Source organism: Homalodisca vitripennis, unplaced genomic scaffold, assembly GCF_021130785.1.
Source record: "Homalodisca vitripennis isolate AUS2020 unplaced genomic scaffold, UT_GWSS_2.1 ScUCBcl_2063;HRSCAF=6438, whole genome shotgun sequence".
NCBI classification, from domain to species: Eukaryota; Metazoa; Arthropoda; class Insecta; order Hemiptera; family Cicadellidae; genus Homalodisca; species Homalodisca vitripennis.
In genome coordinates, this window is record NW_025778164.1 from 4,921 (window position 1) to 15,584 (window position 10,664).

Consider the following 10,664-nt stretch of genomic DNA (forward strand, 5'->3'; position numbering starts at 1 on the left):
AACTCAACATTCAGATTGAATCAACTTTTCCTACCATTACTATGTTATGTGTAAAAATTTATCCCTATTTGCTACATATCATAATTCCAGTCTGACAATTACTTGTAGCTGTCAGTGTGGTTTGCAGCATCACCTTACTGTCTAGCATTGTGTATGACAAACAAAAAAGATCCCTTGAAAGTACCTCAGTTAACAAACATAATCATATTTCTAGAATAATGGAATTTACTGTAACATGTCTTTAGCTGTTCAGCAGCAGTTGCTTGACAAATGGAAAACATCCCTGGATATAGTATTAAGCATACAATGTAACAACATTTGGTATTCATTATTTAAAGCCCATTAGTGCTTTAAATGTTTTTCCTCAAAATTCATAAACTATTTTAACTCTAGAATGTTGTGTAAAAGTACTAATTTACCAATATTCACGATTTCAGCATATATTCTAGAATAAGTAAATAAAAAAATAAAAAATAGCATGATATGCATTTGTTTATAATACAAATTCAAATTATAAAAACTTTTTGTGAAATATGGATTTTGGTGAAATGGTATCATGTAAATCGCATTTGGAGCAAGTGTTGTCCCAAGATTTTCCAGGACTCCAACCATGTGAAAATGGTAACATAAAGTGTTTAGCTAATGTTGACTAAGAATGTGAATATTGAGTTAACACTCACTTGCACTTTCCACTTAGTGCACCGTCTGAGATCTGACACATTACAGACTTAACTTCTAGAATCTAGAGTACACGTCTCTGTCTGAAGGGATCAAATCAGTAGAGTACCCTTGCAATAGTTGCCATGATTTCAATATCAAAACAAACTCTTAGCAATATGAGTTCTTAGTTGTTTTTGTAAAATAGAGCTAAATTCAACATTCACATTGAATCAACCCTTCTCAACATAGCCTCAGAGTTATGTACTAAGAATGTATGTGCCATATTTTAATATATTTATTTGAGAATTAGATTAGATTATCATGTTACATGTATAATGGAAATGCAATAATTAGCACAATAAATTGGCACAATATTAATTTTATGAATGTGTAAAATAAACTTACTTTTTGTTTAAGGAAGAAGATTTAACTCAAGCTACAAAACTTAAAATAGAAGAATATTGGAAAGACAAGTTGCAGTATTCTGAATTCAATCCAGATAAAGAAAGCTCAAAGTGTTATGTGTTGTCAATGTTCCCTTATCCATCAGGAAATTTACACATGGGTCACATAAGAGTTTACAGCATTAGTGACATGCTGGCCAGGTTCTTTCTACAGAATGAATGGTAAAAATGTAAGTTGGCTCACCAAAATCAAACCCATATCTTCTAAGTCTTCCTCCCTATGTTCACACCAAGTCAATACATTATTTCTGTTTTACTTTTATACATTGAAGGATGATAAGGAAAAAAACTACAAAAACAATTAATAAGATAGTAGAAGTGTATATTGATTTTTTTGACTATCAAAATAAAAAAATTGATAGATTTATACTTATAGGGTTATACTTCATTCGTAGGTTTGAGTAGAAATATCATGATTATTATATGTTTCCCATGGTTCACATTATGTCAAATAATTGCCAACATAAGTTTGATCAATACAAATTGTATAAATATATATATTTATTATTTGGCCTCACTATGAAGAGCCATATTTACTCTGAGGATGTTGTGTATTCCATATTTGAGGCCGAATCAATCTCAAGATTAATAAATAATTTATTATGTTTACACTATTTTATTGGATCCACTATTTATGGACCAATATGTATGTAAACAATGCTTGACCGCTGTAAACTTGATTAACAGATAAATTAAATAGAACTATGAAAATCCTATTTTTAAATAGGCTTTAAATCAAAATTTTTATTTGTCACTAAGCATTATTAACATGTCATTAAATAATGACTTTGATTATTAACACATAATACTTAACAGTAAATTTTAATACACATGTACACAAGTCATCTTCAGGCTATTTCTGAGTTAAAATTGCATTGAGTGACTATCTGATTTTCTGTGTTGTATACTTGATGAAAGTCACCAGGTTTTAGTATAAAAGACATTTTTATTTCTTCCACAATTCAATTTATTATTAAAAGTGCTTTTGCCAGTTAAGACATCATCAGTTCTATCAGTGACTATCTCATGTTGGGAGAAGAAAAGCAATATGGTGAAAGCTAGGTGCCAAAAGCACACAATACTCATCCTAGTTTATTGGGTGCTGCTCTGCACTCATAATTAGGTGTATTCTGTATGAAAAGTTTTGTTTAACATCATGTAAAACCAAAAAATTTGTTGCTTTTTATTGTTATAGAACAAACTAATAATTTTTCGTTGTACCATTTCTTTGGCTTCTGTGTTATGGTTTCTACTAATTGAGGCAATTTGTACAATAAAAAAGGAATTTTAGGAGGTAGCGACTCCTGCGATTTCCCTTCCCTAAATCTGCACTTGGTTAATATCCTGTTTTTTTTATAATTTTCATTGACTCTAAGGAATATTTCCTGCACACCTGTAGCTGGTTTTGCATATTTTCAAAATACACAGCATGAGTTATTTACAGTGCAATTACATTAATTGTTTGCCATTACTAAATTTACAAAAAGTGATTGAGGTTTTAAATTAAAAAGATATGGGATTGAATGAAACCATATTAAAACAATAGTATAAAGTGAACTTCGCTTCAGTGTGTTTCAACAAGAATTCATCCACATGGTTTAAAAGGTAATCATTTGTTTTAGAACTGGAGATAAAGAACAAGCAGCATAAACTTAGTTCCAATACTGTGATACCTGGAAATAAATATTGATTGTTGTTCATGTCCACTAGTCTGAACATTCAAAAAGCTAATGAATATTTAAAATTACTGTTGACTCCCTTGGATAGGTTTAATATCTAATAATTGTTAACAAGGACGTAGCCAGGAAAAAGTTTAGAGGGTCAAGACGGCTGATATTTTCCCATAGTGGACAGAAACTAAGGCAAGTGCAGTCAACGTCTCATTCCAATGTTGAGAACAGTCTTCCAGCAGTAATAGTTAATAATACTAAATTATTTAAATAATAATATTCCGTTTTCTAAAAAAGTAATTGAAAATATTAAAAATAAAAATTCAGGGGAGTCCGGACTCTTGAACCCATTTGTTGGGCCATGTCTTGATTGTTAAGATAATAAGATAGTAAAAAATAGTAACATTTAAGTACAATTAACCTTTTGAGAGCTGAATTGTTATTGCTATATACATGTAATTAAAAGTACTAATGAATGTACTAATATTGGCTGGATAAAGTAAGTAAATCACAAAAGCGTGTGAACAGCGAAACAAGGCCAGAGTTTCACCCAAAATCACATTATACAGTTACATGTTACATGACGGGAATATCTATCAAAAGCTCACTCAGCCAAGTAGAGTGTGCTTATATGTGCTCACAGTTCATAATGAGAAAGTTATTTTGTATATATTCCAATCATACGCTCTCAAAAGGTTTAATTTATTTGGAATTATTATGCTAGGTTGTAACAATTAATACCTAGAATCTTCCTAAGGTATTACATCCAATGGGATGGGATGCATTTTGGTTTACCAGCAGAAAATGCTGCCATCGAGAGGGGACTCTCGTTCTGAGGTTTTGGACCAACAACAACATAAATACGATGCGAGAACAACTCAAGCATCTGGGTTGCACGTTCGATTGGAGTCGTGAAGTTGCAACCTGTCCACAAGGATTATTACAAGTTCACTCAGATGATATTCTTAAAAATGTATTGAAACTGGGACTTGCCCTACCAAAAGAAGGTAGGTAAATATTTTGACAGTTTTTATTAAGCTCCTCTAAATATAAAATAAAATAGTTTACTTATTGAAGATTTATAGATTTAGTACAGTTATTTGGTAACGTAGTTGTTTCTCTAAAAACCATTTACAAGTTAAAATTCTATGAATACATTCAATAAATCCAATAAATAAATAATAAAGTAAATAGTTTGAAGAGAAAGTCTACAGAGTTACTTGGTTTACTATCTTTTCTGCAGATACCTAACAGTTATTGCTAAAATACTTGTAATTGTCTGCTCTCGGATCATAAAATTTAGATACCCTAGTTTGAAAGTTAAACTAAAAACTTAACATTAGAGATATAATAACAGGAGTTTATATTAAATTTAGCTTGTTTATTAAAGCGTTTAGGCATGAAGTAAATGATTTACAAATAACTTCCAGTTTTTATGTCACTTACAATAAAAAAGGGTATCGGTTTTTCATCCAAACTGCGACTTTAAAAATTCTTAACTCGGAAATTAAGACAAAATTTGTATACAACATAGATTTGTATCCATTTGATTTGTGTTCTATTTTAGTATCTAATGTAGAATTTTAGTAAGGGTTTGTCAAAGGGAAATCTTTGTGGCATCTAATCAGAGATCATGTGCAGGAGTATCCTCCTGAATCAGGATGCTAATTCTACAGTACCCAATGCTGCAGCCCGACTAGAGTCCCGCTTGCTGAAGACAGTAGGCACTTCCTCCTGGCCATAGGCCATAGTCCGAATGACAATGTCCAAGGGGGGCGAGATTAAGGCAACAGTCTACAGCTACACACACACGGTGCACTAGGGAAAAGTCCCAGTGATAGCAAGGCAAGCCATCCTTTGGATGCCAGCCAGACAAGCTACCTACATCTTGGCCTCCATTTTTGGTTATGAGACAACAGCTCCATATATTAGTGCAGGTCTGACTACGGAAACATAAAGCCAGCACAAAAGCCTATCACACGTGTACATTGAATTAAAGACCATTTCCTCCTTAAATGCTATTTATGCTTGGGGTAGGGGGGGGGCAACTCCTAAAGGCCAATTCGTGAACGCACTACCCCTGCAACCATGAGTCCCTTAGACACAGGTCGCTTCACACCGTGAGATTGGATGCCCCAGACCACACAAAAGTATGTGTGTAGTCCGATTCTGGACAGACCAGTCCGTAGGCACACGAGAGCAACTGCCATTGCAGATTGTACAGGTACAATCGGGGCATTAGCCCTAGATCCTGGGATGCTGTTGACAGCAGGGTCACTTCATGCAGGACACTTAACAAACGTACATCCAAACCCAACCATTGGCCATTGGGAACCCCCCCCCCCCCCAATTGGCCTTAAGTGGCATTAGAGACACTGTCACCCCTGGGGAGATACTTTCCCAGTTCATAGAGGATCACACGAACTAAGGTCAGCACATGGCCTTAGACCCTATAGCGCAAGTCATTGAAGCGAAAAATACGGTCCTACCTCCGAATTTTTTTATCTGTGAACCGATTTGCATGAAATTTTGGAATTAGGCTCATCTTACCCTTAACTTCAAAAGTGAAAATGATCTGAACTCCGCCTATTATTTTTAAGGGGTGTAAAACAACCCCTTAATGGAAAAATTTACATTGAGCCATTTTATCGCTAGAAAACATGTCTAATAGTAAGTGGTGAAATTTTAAAGTTGTTTTCTAACACAATTACTTCATATTAAAAATAATTTTCAACCCCTTGAAAATCTTACAACCCTCGCAAACAACCCCTAATTTGAAAAAATCACAAAAAAATACTTTGGGGATGACATAAAAAGATGTAAGTATAGAGTAAAGTAAATATTTTATATTCTCTATAATAATTATCAAATTTTTAACCCCCTCTCAACCCTTGAAAACTACCCCTTTGATAAAAAAATTGTTAAATTTTTTTTATTAAAATGAAGAAGGATTTAAATATTATTTCACACTATCGAAAATGATTTATCACATTCTTAAGCTTTTCTACCCTTAAAACCTACCCTCAAACTAAAACTACCCCTAAATTAAAAACAGTAAATATATATGATTACATATTTAAAAAATAATTTAATTTATAGTAAAAAAATTGCATTTATTGAATAAAATATTTAACAAATTATATAAAAATTCACTCAAATGTGTTATATATATACATATAAGAACGTTGGTATTGTATTCATGCCTACGTTTCCAAAATATATGAAGCCATATTATGTATTATATATATACACATTACAATAGTTTTTGGGTCTCTATTATACTGCGTACTTTCACATTGCTCCAAATATTCACACTTCCGAAATTTTCAGTTACTAAGTAGAAAAAATATGATAAGTTTTTGGACCATAACTCCTTAAATTTTCATGCTGTCCACAATTTATAAAAAAACCATTGTAAAGGTAATTAAGAGAGCTTGCAAGATCCTTCATTGCAATATATAGTAAAAAACTTTTTCTCAAACGGTGAAGGGGTTAAAGGGCTTAAGAGAGGCTGTGATTGCGCTGCCAAGCGCTCTTTAAACAATCATATCTCCGTCAATTTTTGTTTGACAGAACAAACAATAAAACCAAATTGTTTTTCAGAAAAATACCAAAATTTTTCATCCCTGCACATTTATACGTATCTGTCGTCATTTTTGAGATATTATGAAAAAGGGTGGTTTTTTTGAAATTTGAAATTTTTTTAATCGTGACTTTTTTGAAAAATATGTGTCCAGAATCAGCAAAAACTTATACAATCTATCAAACTCTTCATAATAAAGTTAATTCTAGGTGGAATATGATTAATTTTAATTTTTGGTGGAAATGGAACTTATGAAACCTATTGATTTAAAAGAAAAAACATTAGATGCTCCTCTTATTTGCAATACCAGCTCACTTATTTTACGTGCAAAAGACTTTTAATAGTGCTCATTTTAAAGCTTATTTTCAAGCACTACAAAACCCTTTTTTATTAGAATGCCTAAAATGCATCTGCTCGCCGCTAGATGGCATTGACCACATCGATTAAATTTCAGACAAAATAAAAACAGCTTTGATATTTAATATCTAGCTTAATACTTCACTTAGAATACTTTATAAAAAACCAAAATTGTTCATTATTTTACCTGCTACAATTTTGTTCTTTATAAAAGTTTCGATAAAACGTATATTTTTTGGAGATATTTGCAAAAAAACCAGTGAAAAACGTGAACAAATTGCGAATTTTCAATTTCCAATAACTTGAAAATTATTGGATTTTTCAAAAAACGTTATAGATGATTTTTTGCTTAAAAGTAGGCCTTCTATCGATATCCGAGGTTATTTAGAAAAAAAAGAATTCACCCCCGAGAAGGGGTGGCAACCACCCCCAGGGTGGTTGCGGGAGTTCAAATCATTTTCACTTTTGAAGTTAAGGGTAAGATGAACCTAATTCCAAAATCGTATGCCAATTCGGTTCACAGTAAAAAAATTCAGAGCAATAATGCTTCAATGACTGCACTACTAATGAAAAAAAGAAACTTAATAAAACAATAGAACACTTTTAAAAGATTTTCAATTGTTTGTGTAGTTTTTGTACAAAAAACTGTAATTTTAATTCAAATTAAGGATTATTTTGTGAATCAATAATTTATCATTAAATTTTGCTATATTTTACATTATTTATATTAAAATTTTAACAACACTTTTAAACAAGTATATTTATCTTAGTAGTATTTTTTCCTTCTATTGAAATTGTACACTTTGTGAAGAACGACTTAGTGATGGAAAATATGTCTGCTCCTGCTTCATTATAGCTCTTTTCAACTCACAGATTATGTAAAGAATGTGACACTACTCATGTAGCAGTGGTTGTTAGTTTTGTTATGAGTGAACACGTTCCATCTAACGGTGCCGTTGTGCACCATGTCACAACTCTTAATTAGTACCGACAACGTGTTTAGTTGTGTCAAGTTAGGGGTATTTTTAAGTTGCTGAATTTGTTACTCTTTAATAATAAAATTGTAATTATTGCTCTATTGTTTATTTTATAAGTCTATTTTGTGGTATAATTTACTGTATAGTCTAAGAATACCAATTCGATCTTGGTTTCCAGAAATCAGTCTTCAAAGTATTGATTATTTTTGTAATATTTAAAAACTTGAGTGCCAGCTGATTTGTCAGCTGTTCTGATTAGTTGACTTGATTTCCTGCCAGTCTCAAATGTTTTCTGTTACTATTAGCTGACTCGGATTCCCACTATTTTCTGGACATATTTTTCATCATTATTATTTGGGAAATAAGTGAGTTTGAAGTTATGAAATGTCATCACAAGTAGTTCTGATAACACCATAGTGGCATCATAGTACTTTTTCACGTAAAAAGTAACATTTCATCTACAAAAATAATGTTTAGTAATGTTATTTACTACATACACCTGTATGTATTATGTCAAGAGTTTCATCGCAAACATTTGAATCAATGTGATACGTGTCCACAACCATTAGTACTGGTGATGTAGGAGCACTTTTTATATAAAACAACTTACATTAATTATAATGTGAAATTAATAAAATATGCTAAAAACTAAATTTGGGATTTCAGGTGCTGAAATAGGGCTAGGTCTGAATGTGTTAAGGTTTACATTTAAAACAAGAATCAAAATTTAAAATGATTGATAATTTTATGAATACAACAGCAGTGATTAACATGTTTTAGGCTCTGGTAAACTGGGATTCCATTTACAAGATAATTGTACAAATACAAACAGCAGTGATTAACATGTTTTAGGCTCTGGTAAACTGGGATCCTGTTAACAAGATAATTGTACAAATACAACAGCAGTGATTAACATGTTTTAGGCTCTGGTAGACTGGAATCCTGTTAACAAGATAAATTGTACAAATACAAACAGCAGTGATTGACATGTTTTAGACTCCAGTAAACTGGGATCCTGTTGACAAGATTAATTGTACAAATACAACAGCAGTGATTAAACATGTTTTAGGCTCTGGTAAACTGGAATCCTGTTAACAAGATAAATTGTACAAATACAACAGCAGTGATTGACATGTTTTAGGCTCCAGTAAACTGCGATCCTGTTGACAAGATAATTGTACAAATACAACAGCAGTGATTAACATGTTTTAGGCTCTGGTAAACTGGAATCCCCTTTGACAAGATAATTGTACTAATACAACAGCAGTGATTTAACATGTTTTAGGCTCCGTTAAACTGGGATCCTGTTGACAAGATAATTGTAAAAATACAACAGCAGTGATTAACATGTTTTAGGCTCTGGTTAAACTGGGATCCTGTTGACAAAACTGTGCTGGCAGATGAACAAGTTGATGAAAGATGGCTGCTCGTGGCGTTCTGGAGCTAAAGTGGAGAAGAAAATTTTAAAGCAATGGTTCATTAGAACAACATCATTTGCCAAGTGAGTGAATTTCATATTATTTTTTTAACTATTGCATTACAATAAGAGGTTAAAGACAGGTATAATTATCTCTTTTCTCTTTAACATGACTTTTATATGTTTGTTTGTGTTTATTAACATTGTGACTTAGGTGAATTGTTCGCTTTGCAGCGCATGCGGTGCGCACATTGTGTGTGTGTGTGTGTGCGCGTGTGTATTTCTATGAGTTTAATCCCAATGAGCTGCTTACTACTATCAGACTGTTATTACAACAAAGAAATTTACTCATGAAAATTTTTCAAGAAAAGTTAGTTTCAAGAGTCATAACTTTTAAATATACAAGTGTCCTTAAAGATAATGTTATGGTAATAATGTTATAGCTGTATATTAAGAAAAAATGATTTATTATTTATGTATTTATGGTAAAAAACAAGTATTAAAAATTTAATATAATATTCTTTTTAATTATGAATGGAAGGCATTATTAATTAATAGCTTTAAGTAAAAAAAAATTCAAACTATTTATATTTTTAGGGCACTATATGATGGTTTGGACCCGAAGAGAATTTTAGAGGATTGGAAAGATATTGTTGATATGCAAAAGGGCTGGATTGGAAGCTGTGACGGTGTCAGTTTTGAATTTCCATTGGATAACGAAGAAGGGGAAGTGACATTGTGGACTGACAAACCTGAACTAATTCCGAGAGCTAAATTCGTGGCAGTTCCTCCCGGAAGCGTTTTGGATCTTGAAAATAAAGGAGAGGGTAATCGTAAGTTGGATATTTATGTAAGAAACACACTGACAGGTAAACTCTTGCCAGTTTATATCACTGATGAACTTCCATACCATGAAGGGTCTGAGGCTCGTATCGGTATTCCCGACGTTTATGAATGTGATGTGAGTTTTGCTTCAGCGTGTCGGCATATCAGTGGATACTACAGAACAAGACAGTGAGTTTGACCGAGAACTTATCATCAAGAAGATTAAAGGGAAGAGTGACCAGTTCAAAGATTAGGGACTGGCTTATCTCGAGACAACGACATTGGGGAACGCCAATTCCCATGGTGCACTGCAACAAATGTGTGTGTTCAACCTGTGGCCTGTGATCAGCTCCCAGTAGAACTCCCTCCAGCCAATACAGTTCTGGAAAAAGGGTCTCAACTGTCTTCCTCTGAAGAATGGATTTCTACTTCCTGTCCCAAGTAAGTAGGTAAGTTGTGTAGTCTGATAAAATTCATGTTAACATATGTTTCTTACAGTGTGACTACTTGTGTAATAGGGTAGTTCAATTACAATGTATAAACAAACAATATTGTTTTATTCATTGTTCAGATTTCTGGCCACTTTTTCGAAGACAACTAAAGTTTATTGTTAACTAGAATCAGAAAAGACTGTATTCAATTGTTACACATGGTGTACATGAATTGTGTCACATGATTGAGAACATAAACAGTTAAGTTTACTAAATATAC

The 10,664-nt window shown here is 32.5% G+C and overlaps 1 pseudogene; it reads left to right on the forward strand.

Annotated features, from left to right (window-relative positions):
* Window positions 1-1,077: 1,077 nt before the first annotated feature.
* LOC124371811 lies at window positions 1,078-10,398 on the forward strand (annotated as a pseudogene).
* Window positions 10,399-10,664: the final 266 nt, after the last annotated feature.